General features: G+C 41.2%; 1 long non-coding RNA gene and 1 other non-coding gene across 2 annotated transcripts in view; both read left to right on the top strand.

Annotated features, from left to right (window-relative positions):
• Nucleotides 1-10,550, top strand: part of LOC116157226 (uncharacterized) — a 45,528-nt gene extending 34,978 nt beyond the window's left edge. Inside the window, exon 3 of the long non-coding RNA XR_004141223.2 lies at nt 10,530-10,550. This is a non-coding gene — a long non-coding RNA (uncharacterized LOC116157226). The remainder of the gene's footprint in view (nt 1-10,529) is intronic.
• Nucleotides 10,551-13,187: 2,637 nt separating this feature from the next.
• Nucleotides 13,188-13,294, top strand: LOC116157302 (U6 spliceosomal RNA). The gene has a single exon (XR_004141331.1). It is a non-coding gene; the product is annotated as a U6 spliceosomal RNA (small nuclear RNA).
• The last annotated feature ends 313 nt before the right edge of the window (nt 13,295-13,607 follow it).

The raw sequence follows: 13,607 nt of genomic DNA, 5'->3' as shown, positions 1-13,607 counted from the left end.
CTGCAGCCGAAGTGCCCCGGCTTCGATCTGTCACCATATTGACCCCGTTCCCAGAACAAAATGTAACAAAATTTACACAAGAGCAGCATCAGACGGCTTCGGTTACGCCGTTTGTGACGATCAAGGAGAAGCTGATTTTCAAGTTGTGTCAGTACTTTTGTTGAAAATACACAGTCCCTGTCGAACAGTGCTGGGAACGAATAGTCTGGATACATTTGATAAACAACTTGTTTTTTCTCTCAAGTGACAATGTCATGCATATCCCTCCAACAGTTATAGTGAAAAGAGTTTTAAGAGTTCCTGGAGTGAGGGGTAGACATTATATTGAAGCAAATTATAATTCTTAAATTAAGACTGTTTGTAGTTCACGTTTATATTTAGTGACACAGATGTCTATATTAAGTTGCTAATAAGAGACAGATTGTCAAATAGTACCCATAATGTGATTTAATTCTGCTACTGTATATGCACCAGGGGGGAAAAAATCTAAGGGATACATATTCCAAAAATATAACAGCGGTATCCGCTAAGTGATGCCTCTTTTCATTTGCTTATGTTTTCCAATATTCCTATCATAAGCATGATTACCCATTTCCTTTCTAAAAAAGGAAGAAAAGGGAATATTTTCATCCACTTCTGGGATGGTAGATTGATCTACATGATCTGCTCTTAACATTTCTGCAAGCAGGAGCGCATCCAAAATATTCAAATTGTGCCGAGGGTCACGGGAAAGATGCGAGACTCACTTCCTTTCCCTTCCCAGGTAGAAAATCTTTAGAAGTATCAGCAGGAGGAAGTGTGGAATTCAGTAATCGAATTACTGAAATAATATGAAATAAAGAATGATGTATGTGTAAATGTCTAGAACTGTCTCCAAAGTAAGTCAAAACCTCTATTCTTGAATGGATGAAAAAAGAAAGCCTAGAGGGCCTGAAGGAGTGTTTCTGGTCAGCTGGACAGCAGAGCTACGGGTTGCAGAATCTCAGAGAGCTGGGGTTGATTTCCGTTGCCACCACTTACGAGCAGACTACTTAGCATCTGAGTCTCAGAGGATAAAGAAGAATAATAATAAGCACCTCAGAGAGACTTTAAATGACTATTTCAGAATCTGTGCTGGACGTTAACCACAGGGTCTTACATCTGTGAAGCCCTCAGTTAACAGCCGCCATGAAAGTAGTTAGTTATTAGAGAAGAGCTTTCCTCTTATCCCCTCCAAATCCCCACCATGGCCGACACTCTGCTCACCACTCTGGCCTTTCCTCGCCCCCCCACCCCCCACTGTTTCGGGTCATATGACTGGTTCTATCCCTGCACCGCAGCCTTTGGGCACGGAGGGGAAGCCATTTCTCCCCCTCTGCCAACATTTCCTTGGGGGAAAATTGAAGGCGAGATATTCCACATCCATCATAACTGAACATCCCTGGGTCTAGTACACTCAGAGGAAAGAAAGAGAATGTACTATCTAAATTTAAAAAAAAAAAATAAATCTAATAGCAATGCTAACTGGGGATGGTGGACTGATTACATAATCTGCACCACACATGTCTGAGCAAGTAGGGATTCCCCCCAGAAATCAGAAGAACTAATAATAATAATAATAATAATAATAATAGCCATAGTACAGAGCAAGCAAGAACACCGTGAGTCTTACGTAAGTCAGTTTGGTCGCGCACAGCTCTGGCGCCTCCTGCAGTACGCAGTAGCCCCTGCAGAAATCCAAAGTGGGGGAGGATTCCGTTGCCGCTCCTGCACACATAGCTTTGTCAGTAAAAACCACTTCAAGCCCAAATCTGCCACACATTCAGACATTTATTAAATAAGCCTTCATTAGCAAGTAAGCCTCAACATACTTCATCCGATCTGTTCTGTGAACTCAGTGTACCTTTGGGCCATCATGAGATGTGACTGAATTCTAGAAGCAAATTCCTGTTACTCTTTTCGTTGAAATCAGGTGAGCAGCAGTCCTCCTGAGCCAGTGGCTGAGCTCAGGGCCGTTTGGGGCTTCGTGCCCTGTGCCTAAGGGTCCTGGCTATAGACATTGCTGGATTCTTAATCTGAGTTCATGAGAAAGGAACAAAGCATGGGAGGAATATCCTGTGAATATTTTAGACATTTCACATGTTTTGCACACTTTAACTTCACAGTGAGAGCCCATTAAACAGAGGAAATAACAAGCTACTAACTTAATCAGCAACAATCTATTTTTGACAATCACTGTGTCATTTAAGATCACCTGAAGTGTGAGTTGGCACGTGTATAGTTTTCTACATACTTTGGGGTGGCCATTTGTGGAGTGTGGCTTATCTGATAAAATCTTAGCTTACCATCTTTGGAGAATGGATTCTTGATTAAAACAACTAACTGTTCTTAAAGTTAAACACTAAACTGGTTGGTATATACATAACATTCCACTCTTTCTATACTGAAGTATCAAAATATTGTATTAAAGGGATGGTAATAAAATGAAATATAATGCATTTAAGTTAATTAGAAATGAGTAGCTGTTGAATGCCTGTATAAGTGAACTCTGCAAGGCACTGGGCCAAGATAAAAAGGATAAACAAGATATTTGGGGATCCAGCCATTCATTACACCATCTTCAGTAACCTTGATTAATCCAGAGACAGATATCATTGAATTGGTCACTAATTGTTTCCAGCCTGCTGTTAAATCGTTTTTGTATCTAGATTCATTTTCTAAGATCTGATTTGTCATTTGGCCAGAAGTCTCACTTTCCCAAGATATCAATGGACCTTGGTATCAAAAACCTATTCGTAAATCTATGGTGTAGCAGGTATCACCTTACTTGCTCCCTGGAAAAAGAAATCAGCCATCTTTCAACTCAATCCAAGAAGCCTACAGGAACTGAGGAGTGTCCTAAAAAAAAAAAAAAAAGAAAAAAGAAAAAGGAAAGAAAAAAGTCTATTACATTCTGCCCCAACCAAGATAAATTTTCTGGTTGAAATGAGCTAAAAAAATCTTGGTAAAATAGCAGAACAATGGCTTATATTGTATCTTTCCTTCTGTGTGAGAATGTAACAGATTCGTGCACGTCTTTTTCTGTCTCATTTTTATCCTTTGTGAACATTTTAAAACTATAAAGGAATAGTTAATAGAATGTAGTCTGTCCATTTCACACAATGTTAACCCATGAGTGAGGTGACCAGATTCTCAGTCTGCTACATATCTACTGTTTATTGACCACTTATTATGAGCTAGATGTTTTGCTCAGTACTTTATAGGTACGTCATTTAATCCTTACACCTTCTGAGGAGACTTTTATTACCTCTACATTACAGGTGAGACACTGAGTATAAGAAGATGAAGGCACTTACCGAAGTTACAGAGCTAGAGGGTGATGCGAGTGGGCTGTAGCTCAGGTCTCTGCCTCGCAGCCAGTCCTCCAACTACCTCATACTACACTGTAGCCAGTCCTTCTAACTACACACCACCACTACCCACAACTTAGAGCATCCTCAAGGCAGAAGCCCTTTCTTCATTCTCAGCTCCAGGTTTATGATTTGGTAAATTATAAGTGAATAAGGTGACTTCCCTAAAAACATTATTTAAAAAAAAATCCCTTTAGTTGGCTTTATTTCCACGATCACTCCAATAATCTACTTTATGAAAATTCCAGTTTCTTTGTGTCATCAAATAAATAAAAAATTAACATCTCAAAAGTGCAAGAGGTAATCTTGCTTACAGAAGTGGCATCTCTGTGGCCCCATTTATAGGGGACTTTGGAGAGGGCATAGATCCCCCTGCAGAGATGCCAAAGCCTGACCTCTGGTACTTGCCCTTAATGCTGCAATGGAGGAGGCAACTCCAATGAGAAGGAAAGGACATGTTTGTAGAGAAGTGGGGAAAATCATCAAAGTCTGTTGTTATTGTTGTTGTTGCTGTTGTTTTGAGAACTCTAAATAAATATGTCATGACCTCTTGGATAAAATGCAGAATACACATCTTGCAACTCAGAGCTAGCCCCAAGCAAAAACATAGTCCAGGCAGGGTGCCTTCCCAGACTCTCTCACCCTTCTTTCTGTCTGGACTTCCATTCTCCCCAGTTCTTCCTCTTCTAATGCTCAAATTTTCCCTCCCTATTAAAGCCTATTCTTTAAAAAAGAGTTGGGGGGTATCAAATAGGCAATTAAAAGTAGCATTGTCTAGTGTTAGCAAACATACAGGGACAAAGATAGTTTCATAAAAGTTTGGTAAAACGTTATATCTTTTGTGGTCAGTAACTTGTAACACTTATCAACTGCCTTTAAACTGTGTATATTGGTAAATTGAAACATTCCACTTCCAGAACTTTATCTTAAGAATTATTAACTTATGCAAAATTAAAAACTATATGAGTATATCAGAAGTTCAAAAAAAATAGGCTAAATGAACAAGAATATGAAATTGGTTAAAATAAATTATGACACAATCTTACACTAAAATACTAAATAGCCATTACAATTATATTGAAGAAACACTTTATTCCAGATAAAAACATGATAAAAACAGATTAAAAGCTCTAAAGAAAAGTAGAATATTATCTGTGTAAAGATTAAATAATATATGATCTCTGAGAATTTAAACATTAACTATTTCTAGGTAATAAAATGCAGATGGCTTGTTTTGTTCTCCTTTGTTTACCTGTAGTTAGTAGTTTTTAAAGTGAACATACACTACCATTATAATAGAAAAGGGAAGTTCTAGTTTTTCTATTTTAAAAAGGAACATCTGATCCCCCAAGTGTAAATATAAGGGGTTCTATTACTTTGGTCTGTGATATAAAAGTTTTGTTTGTTTGTTTGTTTGTTTTAATCTGGGAAGAAAACTTTCAGCATTTGGGACTATGTACAAAAGAATTTTCCTTAACAGACATCCTTTCAAGGACATAAACTAGCAGCTGCTTCAGAGGCTCAGTCAGGCCCCACCGGAGGCTGAGATTCCTTCAAGTGCCTTCTTGCATTTGGAAGTCCCTGTGAAGCCATTCATATCTGCAACTCCAAAACCCAGGGTCCTGCCATCATCCCAGCTTGTGCTGGATGAAATACAGTGTAAGTTTCCCTTACCCTAGATGATATACTATTAAGATGAGAGAACAAAATGACAGGGGAGCTTTTGAAGGAAAAGTGTGTTGAAGTTCCTTGGATAGGTCCTCACGGTCCTGTGACACCAGAGGCCCCACGTGAATCGGGCCAGGTCACGGATTCCCGCCTTGGCTCAGCCTGGAAGGTCTTTCCCTCCTTCTCAGCCCAGGGTAATTTTGCTCCATCTTGAAAACCTAATCTAAATATCTTTTTTTGGACACTACTTACTCCACAGCCTTCTGTTTTGTCCCTCACCATTTCCAGAGGGCAGAAGCTGGATTAATTTCTCCCTCCTATGAGCAGCTACAGCACCTTTTTCACATTGCTAATACTGAATGAGTCAGAAAGAATGGATGAATGAATAATTAAGCAATTCTAGGGAAAAAGATAAGCATTTATGCTGAACTTTCCCAATCTAGACACACGCCAGTTTACAGATGTTTAGTTTGGGGCAGACGACTTCTGATTGCTGTGCAGCAAATCTGGACCACTCTCTTGGTTGCAGAGAATTTAGCAGTGTGTTCTGGACAGTGTACACATGACCATTGGCATTTGTTGCGCTATTTTGCTTAAAAAGATGACTTTCTCTTTAGGAATCAGTCCCGAATCCTGGGAAACTATATTCACCCTTTGAGATTACTGCTTTTATTTTATTTTCCTTGTTTCATTTTAATAGTGATTTTGACTCCAATACATTTCCTATTGTTCTAGTATGTAAACATTAAGGAAACCAAATTTTACCATCTCCCCAGTGCCGTTTGTTCTTTGGCTATAGTGTTTAAGATACTATCCTCAAAGAATAATCCAGGAAAAGAATTTCAGAGGGTCCCAGGAGCTCTCCTGTCAGCTCATAACCTACAAGCTAAGAGTCAGCAATCTTCAGTTCATGCTTGGAGACCAGCGTTGTCAAGGAACCGTTGGATGGTTGTGACGGTGACAAGAAAAGAATCCAGGTCTTGCTCTCTTCATTAAAACTTCACTTCCTTTCGTGACTATTCATAGAATTCTCTCTTGCGAAAGAGTAATAGTTATGCCTCCCTCCTAAAATACATGCATATCCCAGTCTCATTCCTAGCCCCATAGATGAATCAGTGTGTGTGTACTGAAATCCTCCTCTATTAGCCAATATTTTTTAAAAGATATAAATGTGAAACAAAGATGTAAAAAGTAAAGTAGCTCTGAATCTCATAAAAGAGCCATTAAGGGACATAGTTAAAAGATTAAAGGTAAATACATATTACGAGACATGGTAATAAGGTAATTTCAGGCACTCCCGAAATTAAGTTGAAATGTAATATACGGAGATGAAAGGAAATTAAATATGAAACCCTGAGATACTTATTAAGCCGTCAGTGGGAATCTGGGTGGTGATGTCACAACTAGGAGAGGAAAGACGACTCGTGCAAAGTTGGACGCGATCCAGTTTGCGCTGTAGATTTATGCAGTTAATTTTGTCCCCTGACTGCATTCAGATGAGCATTTCTCCTCGACATACACCAAGAAAATTGCTGCATTATAGCTGTGTTAATGGTAATCAGCTTGCTAATGAGCACCAGAAGGTCGTTACAGCAAAGAGAGGTTCAAAGATGTATAACCTAGAGGAAACGAGAGCGTAATTCTTCAGGGAATGCAAGTGTCTTGTTTGTAGGTCATAGATTATTTGTTTTGGTCACTGCATAGCACAGGGAGTTTAATTTAAGCAGGAAAAAAAAAATGAAGCCTTTTGAATTGTGAGACTAGCCCAGCTTAATTAAGAAAAGTAACACTAGATAACTTTGAATATGTGGTAAAAATAGAATTCTTCAGTAGACCTCAGACAGTCCTAAATAGTCCTGTCCCATGTGCGGTGATAGCTGTGGTTATGCAAAATGTAAGGTTTTATTTGTATTTATTCATATACCAGACGTTGCTTCATGACTCCCTGGCCAGGACAGGGTCGAAACATCAGGGTGAAAAAGGTAACGTTCAGAAATTAAGTCACTGTCTTGTGCAAACAGTTTCAAAGTCTAAGACTTAGGAGAGAATTAAGAGAGATTTCAGTGTTTATTTCAGATGCACATTTTGGCTTCAAAAGGTTAAGTATTTATTGATACTGTCAAAGGAGAGTATTCATTAGGACTACTGCTGCTATAGCTTGTTGCAACACTCAGGGACACAGCAGTATGCGGATTCCAGGACAAGCTGGGTGGCTCCTCCTAGGAACTTCCTCCCCACAGTTTTTTTTGGGTTTTTTTTGTATATATATCTTTATTGAAGTATAGTCAGTTTACAATGGTGTGTCAATTTCTGGTGTACAGCACAATGCTTCAGTCATACATGAACATACATACATTCATTTTCATACTCTTTTTCACCATAAGTTACTACAAGATATTGAACATAGTTCCCTGCGCTATACAGCATGAACTTGTTTATCTAGCCCCACCGAAGATTTAGGGAGCCATATTAGCTCAGAAATTCCTACATCGTGTCAATGGAAACAGAATCATACTATCACTTGCTTAAATCCATTATAGAGGTTCTGTGTTTTTGTTTAATGAGTACTTTTAAATAGACTGTTTTACTAATATGTTCTTGGGGTAGGTTTTATAACCAAAGAATGATGCCTTGGAAATGAGCAATGGTAATAATTTGCATTTCTCCATTCTACTAACACATGGAATTTGTCACCATATTCAAATGAATGTTTTTCCCATCCTATAAAGGACAAGTAAAATGGCTTTTGAGGATTGATAGGCAGATAGATAGATAGATATAGATACACACAAATATATATGACTGATTACAATGAAGTATAATATGATAAATACAACATCATACTATATTATACCATACTATACTAAGAGCATTTTACAGTTTCCAACCTGATACCTCTCTGAATTAGAAGCTCATATTTTTTACATTTACCAGCTTCCCCAAATGAATACCTTCCCGGTCATTTTCTCTCTCTTGCCTTCCGAGACGACCCACACTCTGTCTATGGAGTGTGTATCTACCTTTATTTTAATCACCAGCCCCTGGCCCCACCATGTACATCTCCCTAAATAAGCCTACTTTTACTCAAAAGAAAAAATAAAAATAAACACTTCCCTTTGTGAAGGATATTTCCTTTTTTCCAAATTCTCAAGTACTAAAACTTCCTCACTGCAAAGAAAAGCACACTTTGGATTAAACCAGTGTTTTAATTGTTTGAGTCCCTGTCGTCACCTTTTTTCAGGTCATCTGTGACATGATCCTTTCATAAATGTACTCCCCCATCTATACAGAATGATTTTGCTAGAGAACAGGTTTACATGCCAAATTGGAAAAAAAAAAAAAAGAGTAAGTAAAATAAAAAGAAAAGATGAAGGACAGCTGGAGAGGGAAGAAGGGAGGGAGGGAGGGAGGGAAGGGTTACAGCATATGGAAGTGTAGGACGAATAGGTAAGATACTTAATAATTTATCAGTATAACAGTATGATGTTGGGGAAATATATTTAAAAAATAGAATCCTCTTCCAACACAGAAAACCTTTTCACAAGGTCAGTAGAGAAAGGAAACACTTTTATTATAGAATCAGCATTAAACCAGAAAGCAACACGCATCACAGGAAATCTGCTAAGAGATGCAAAGACAGAAAAGAATCTGCCCCTCCCCCACCCCCACTCCTGCTTATATAGCCAAGTGGACACAACCCATTGCTTACCTGTTCTCAAGGTAAACAGTTCCAGTCCTCAAGTCAGAGACTTGACAGCACCATTTATCACAGTAGTTCATCCTAACCTCACCTGGTGGTTGGGGTGATCATCCGTGTTGGGTAATTGACTTTTTCCAGAGGAAAAACACCCTACTCATCTCTTCATGACGGGAAGTAGCTTTGCAGCTTGGAACAAAGCACCACGAAGTTAGGCCCCTGCCCTCCCACAGGTACGGGGATGGGGGCGCTGTCTCTACTGATGTTTAAAGAGATGGTTCCTCTTGTTTGAGAAAGACACTCAGGTCAGAAAGCTGACAAAAGGCCTATCTAGTTTTCCAAAGGATTCCTATGTATTTCAAAGAGATGAAAAAGTATGTGCAATTACAAGTTTTCTAAGGTAAATGCTCAGAAAAATGGGGAGGGGAATCTCTTGCCTTATTTCCAACAAGAAGAATTAAGCCTCTTATTTTTGATTTGTATTCGTCCTTACAATGGGCACCACTGATTTTAACCCAAAACAAATGCCCTGGGTTCACTGAGAGGTCTGGGTTACTTGTCCGGACAGAGTCTGCACTGAAGATGCTCTGGTTCTGAGAGCTCTGGTCTCCCGGGTCCGTGTGCTCCCGCCCCTGCGAGTGTGCTTACAGCAGGTCCCCTAGCATCTAACTCAGTGCTTCTCCCACCTTCGTGTGCATGCAGACTCACGGGGTGGGCCCTGGTTCTGCATTTAACACGCTCCCAGGTGAGGCTGCAGCTGCTGGCTGAGGCCCATACTCTGAGCAACTAGAAACTGTGTTCACTTGTCCTTATAGGTGGAAAAACCCACCGCTTACCAGATACACGCCCTGGAGTAAATCATGTCACCTCTTCAATTTCAGGAGGAAAAGACCCACAAATGAACCAAGAAAGTTAGGAAATCCATTTCCTGGAATTGCAGAGACTTAGAGCCTTAAAGGAGCCTTCAAGACAAATCCATCCTGCCCTTGAATACGTTCAGCTGCCATTTTTAAAGTAGCACATTTCTCTGTTAGACAGCTCACAATTTTATGTATGGAGATGCAAGCTACTTCCTCATACTTTTGACCCATTGGATCTGCTTCTGCCATCTGGAACTCCAGAAAATAAGATAGAAAAAGCCAACATCTTCACGACACTTTATAGCCTGTAAAGCAAATTTGTGTTGATGATCTGATTTTATCAACATAACCCTTTTTTATATTTGTGGCCAGTAGTTTTTCACCACTGTCTCATCATTTGTAGGTGAAACTCCCCAGGGTTTCCCGATTCTTCACCACCTTGATTTCCTTCATTTATACTCACTATAGTTTTTAGTGCCTCCTTTTAATTGGGTACAAATTAATGGCAATTAAAGAATTAGGCCTTATCTCAGAAAATACTTCCTAAGTAAGCACTTCCTTAGCACAAACACTTCCTTTTGTTAAGTTGCTATGCTGTATTAGTAATAAATATCCTTTCCTTATAAATAGGAACACAATATTCTTACCAGGAAAGAGTAGACATTATGTAGGTTTGTTAAACACTTTTCTCCTTCTTTTGCTGAGCAGATGCGTTGTAAACATGCTTTTATCTCACATGTCATACTACGCTGGAGGAACCAAGACTCCAAGGAAGAAGCTAGCACATTTATGAAGACTGATTGTCCTCAGGGTCTGCAGACAATGTGGAAGGGTGGTAGTGTTAACTCACACTTCATCTTTGTTGGTTCAGACTCTCCGATACTAACACCTCCCTTGCTTCTCTCCCAAATCTAGCCTCCATCTATAAAGAGGAAGGGGTATGCGGCTTCACGGCAGTGCAGGAGGATGGAGGCTGGCAGCGGCAGACACGCTGGTCCTTGGTGTGCCCCAATGGCGCTGCACGCCTCTGCTGTGTCAAGAGTCCATCTGCCAACTGGGCATCCCGCAGATCGTGAACTTCTGCTTTATTCTTTTGGCCCCTGGGAAAACACTGAGTCTCCTCCACGTCTGCTGTCTGATCCCCTGGCTCATGAAGAGCCCCCTGCAGTGCTGTCCTCACGGCTGGCTGCCTGTGCACCAGCTCAGCTTCTACAGTGTGAAACTGAGAAAACCTCGAGTGCCAGGGAGAGCTTGTGTCAAAACACACTGCTCCCCACGCGATGCGGCTCTGTGCAGAGCAGTCTCCACTCGGAATTCCAAATAGGGGAGTGGAATGCGGGCCTCGCCCTCTCACCGCCTCCTGATGGCTGGTTAATGCCAGTGCCCCGCCACCGCCACACCACACCACTGCCGCTTCCCCAAGCCAATCCCAAGGAGGGAAAAAGGATGACATCTCCAGTCTCATTGGCCTTCTCCCTCTCTCCTTCTTCCCACAATCTCCTGGGGCCAAAAAGGACTGTCTTCCTCTCCATCCTTTTCCAGTCTACACCTCCTTTGTAGGAAACTATGATCCGACCTGCTAAAGCTGCCTAACAGCACATCAAGAGAGCCGATGAAGAAATTCAGATCGTTTGTTCAGATAATCTGGTGCACAAGGTTTGATTCCTGCCGCACAATCCTGTTCTTTCAATACACGAATTTGAACATTATCCTTTCTCTGCATTCTGAGCAGGCACTAATAGTTGTCTCTTCGAATGCTTCCTTCTGTCTTCCCTGTGTGTCTAACTTCCCACATTTACGTGTGTCAGCAGAGGATTAACTGCTCCCTAATCTGTTTGCTGATATTGATTCTTGGCACTGTGGCAGCCATTTTGAGACCATGAGGATACCTAGACATAGGGGAGACAAGTGACACTGAGGAAGGTGGAACAGATAAATGAAAAAAAAAAGATTCCTTGGTGTTATCACTGAGCTACTGAATTAACCAAACCTAAAAGTGCCCTAACTCAAAACTTCCTATATGAAATAACTTTTCTTCATTCTTTAAGCCATTCCATTTCCACTTGAATTTTTCTTATTTGGAAAAGAATGTATCCAAATGGATATGTTGTCTTTCTGTGATCTCCTCCAAGGCAGATGAATAACCTAGCCAACTTGGGCAAAATATTAAAGGAAACTAATGATATTAATAAGAATAACCCTAGGATTAGCAGGCATGAAGGTCCAGAGTTCTCTCTCTCACTTAAATCTTTACCACCATTGTCCCAGTTCAGAAAGTCTCCATCATTTCTCATAACAAGTTGCAAAACTGGTCTGACTGCCACTCATCTCAACCACCACCTTTAATCCACCCTTCTCCACCGATTTTGGAGTCTCTTCCTAAAACACAAACCTCATATGACTCTCCTACTGGAAGCCTTTCCACGGCTCCTCGTGGTCTCCATGATGAAATCCAACCTACTGTGCATGGTCCACAAAGCCCGCCAAGACCTGGCCCCTGCCTACTTTTTCAGCCCCGTTTCTGCTTATCACTGCCTGACTTTCTGTGCCACAGCCCTCAAATTCTGAGAGTTTCTGGTGCACGGTGTCATTTCCTGCCTCTGTGCTTCTTAGGAGCTATTCCTGGTACTTGGGGTCAGCTTCCTTGGTGCTAAAGACTGACAAACCCTCACTCGTCTTTCTTGGCTTGGCGGGAACCTCACTGCATTCAGGTACACCTCGCTGCGAGCCCCGGGGCTGGTGCTCTAGGGGGTGTGTAACTGTCCCTTGCCTGTGCCTGTCCTGTGGCATCTCGCACATGGAAGAGCACTTCACATGCGTCTGTCTCCCATCCAGACTCTGGATTTACTGAGAAAGAAACCTTGTTGATTTCTGTCTCTTCATCACTTGGCACAGCTTCTAAGGTCCAGAGAGGCAGCACCGCATAGCCCAAGTTCTGGCTGGGTTCAGATTTTTGGTTCCATTGTATCCTGGTTATGTGACTTGGAGCAAGTAATTAACTTCTCTGTGCTTTAATTTCCTTACCTATGAAGTGGAGAAGATAATAACAGCTGTAATTACTATTACTAAATACTAATAATGGCAGGGCATTGTTGTGAAGATTAAGTGAGTTTATTCATGTACAGATACTTAGAACCTTGTCCAACTCAGCGTAAGCATCCAATAAATATTACACTGTATAGCCAGTGCTGGCACATGATAAATACCTGGGAACTGTCCTGAAGGATGGCAGCTACTCTGAGTCCACGCTCTTCTCTAGGGAACTAAATGGTTTTGGAAGTCACAGATGATAAGGGCAATGACTTCTGTTTGCAAACATATTTATGCTACAGCTCGTGATGCCCCATATCCTACACAGAGGGTTTATCAAGTCTGCAGCGCTTGCAAGGACTGGGGAGGCTGCACACAATGAACAAATGTATACATTTAATCTGAGCCCCTGATTCCTCTCCCACTTGGTGCTGCGGGCCGAGGTGATGTGAGGGCCCCCAGAGGGCCCAGGAAGCTGAACAGGTGAGTGGACGGAAACACAGTGGTGGAGCCCTGGACTCTGCGTCAGGAAACAGTACTCAAGTGCTCACTTCGGCAGCTCGGGTGTTAAAATGGGAAAGACACAGAGAAGATTAGCACGGCCCCAGTGCAAGGATGACACACAACTTTGTGAAGCGGTCCATATTTTTGTAAATCAGCTATAGAGAAAGAAAGAAATGGAAAGAGAGAAAGAAAGGCAGAAAACAGCACTGAGAGCTGTCTAACGCTGGGAAGTCACTTAACGTGACTAAACCTCCGTTTCCAAATGGAAAGTGGGGGTGGGAAAGCCGGCTCCACCTACCGCAGAGGGCAGATACAAGAAACAGATGAATTAAAGCATGTGAACATTCATTGGTTAAGCACTTGATAATGTACAAAAGCAAGAGATTTGCTGAAGATCCCCATCAAAACCTTCTGTGAGCTCTGCAGAGTCAGTTTGTCTGACCCAGAGAAACTTCCTGT

This window comes from Camelus dromedarius, chromosome 13 (genome assembly GCF_036321535.1).
Source record: "Camelus dromedarius isolate mCamDro1 chromosome 13, mCamDro1.pat, whole genome shotgun sequence".
In the NCBI taxonomy this organism is placed as follows: domain Eukaryota; kingdom Metazoa; phylum Chordata; class Mammalia; order Artiodactyla; family Camelidae; genus Camelus; species Camelus dromedarius.
Note: the sequence above shows the minus strand (reverse complement) of the source record. Positions and strands in the feature narration are given on the sequence as shown.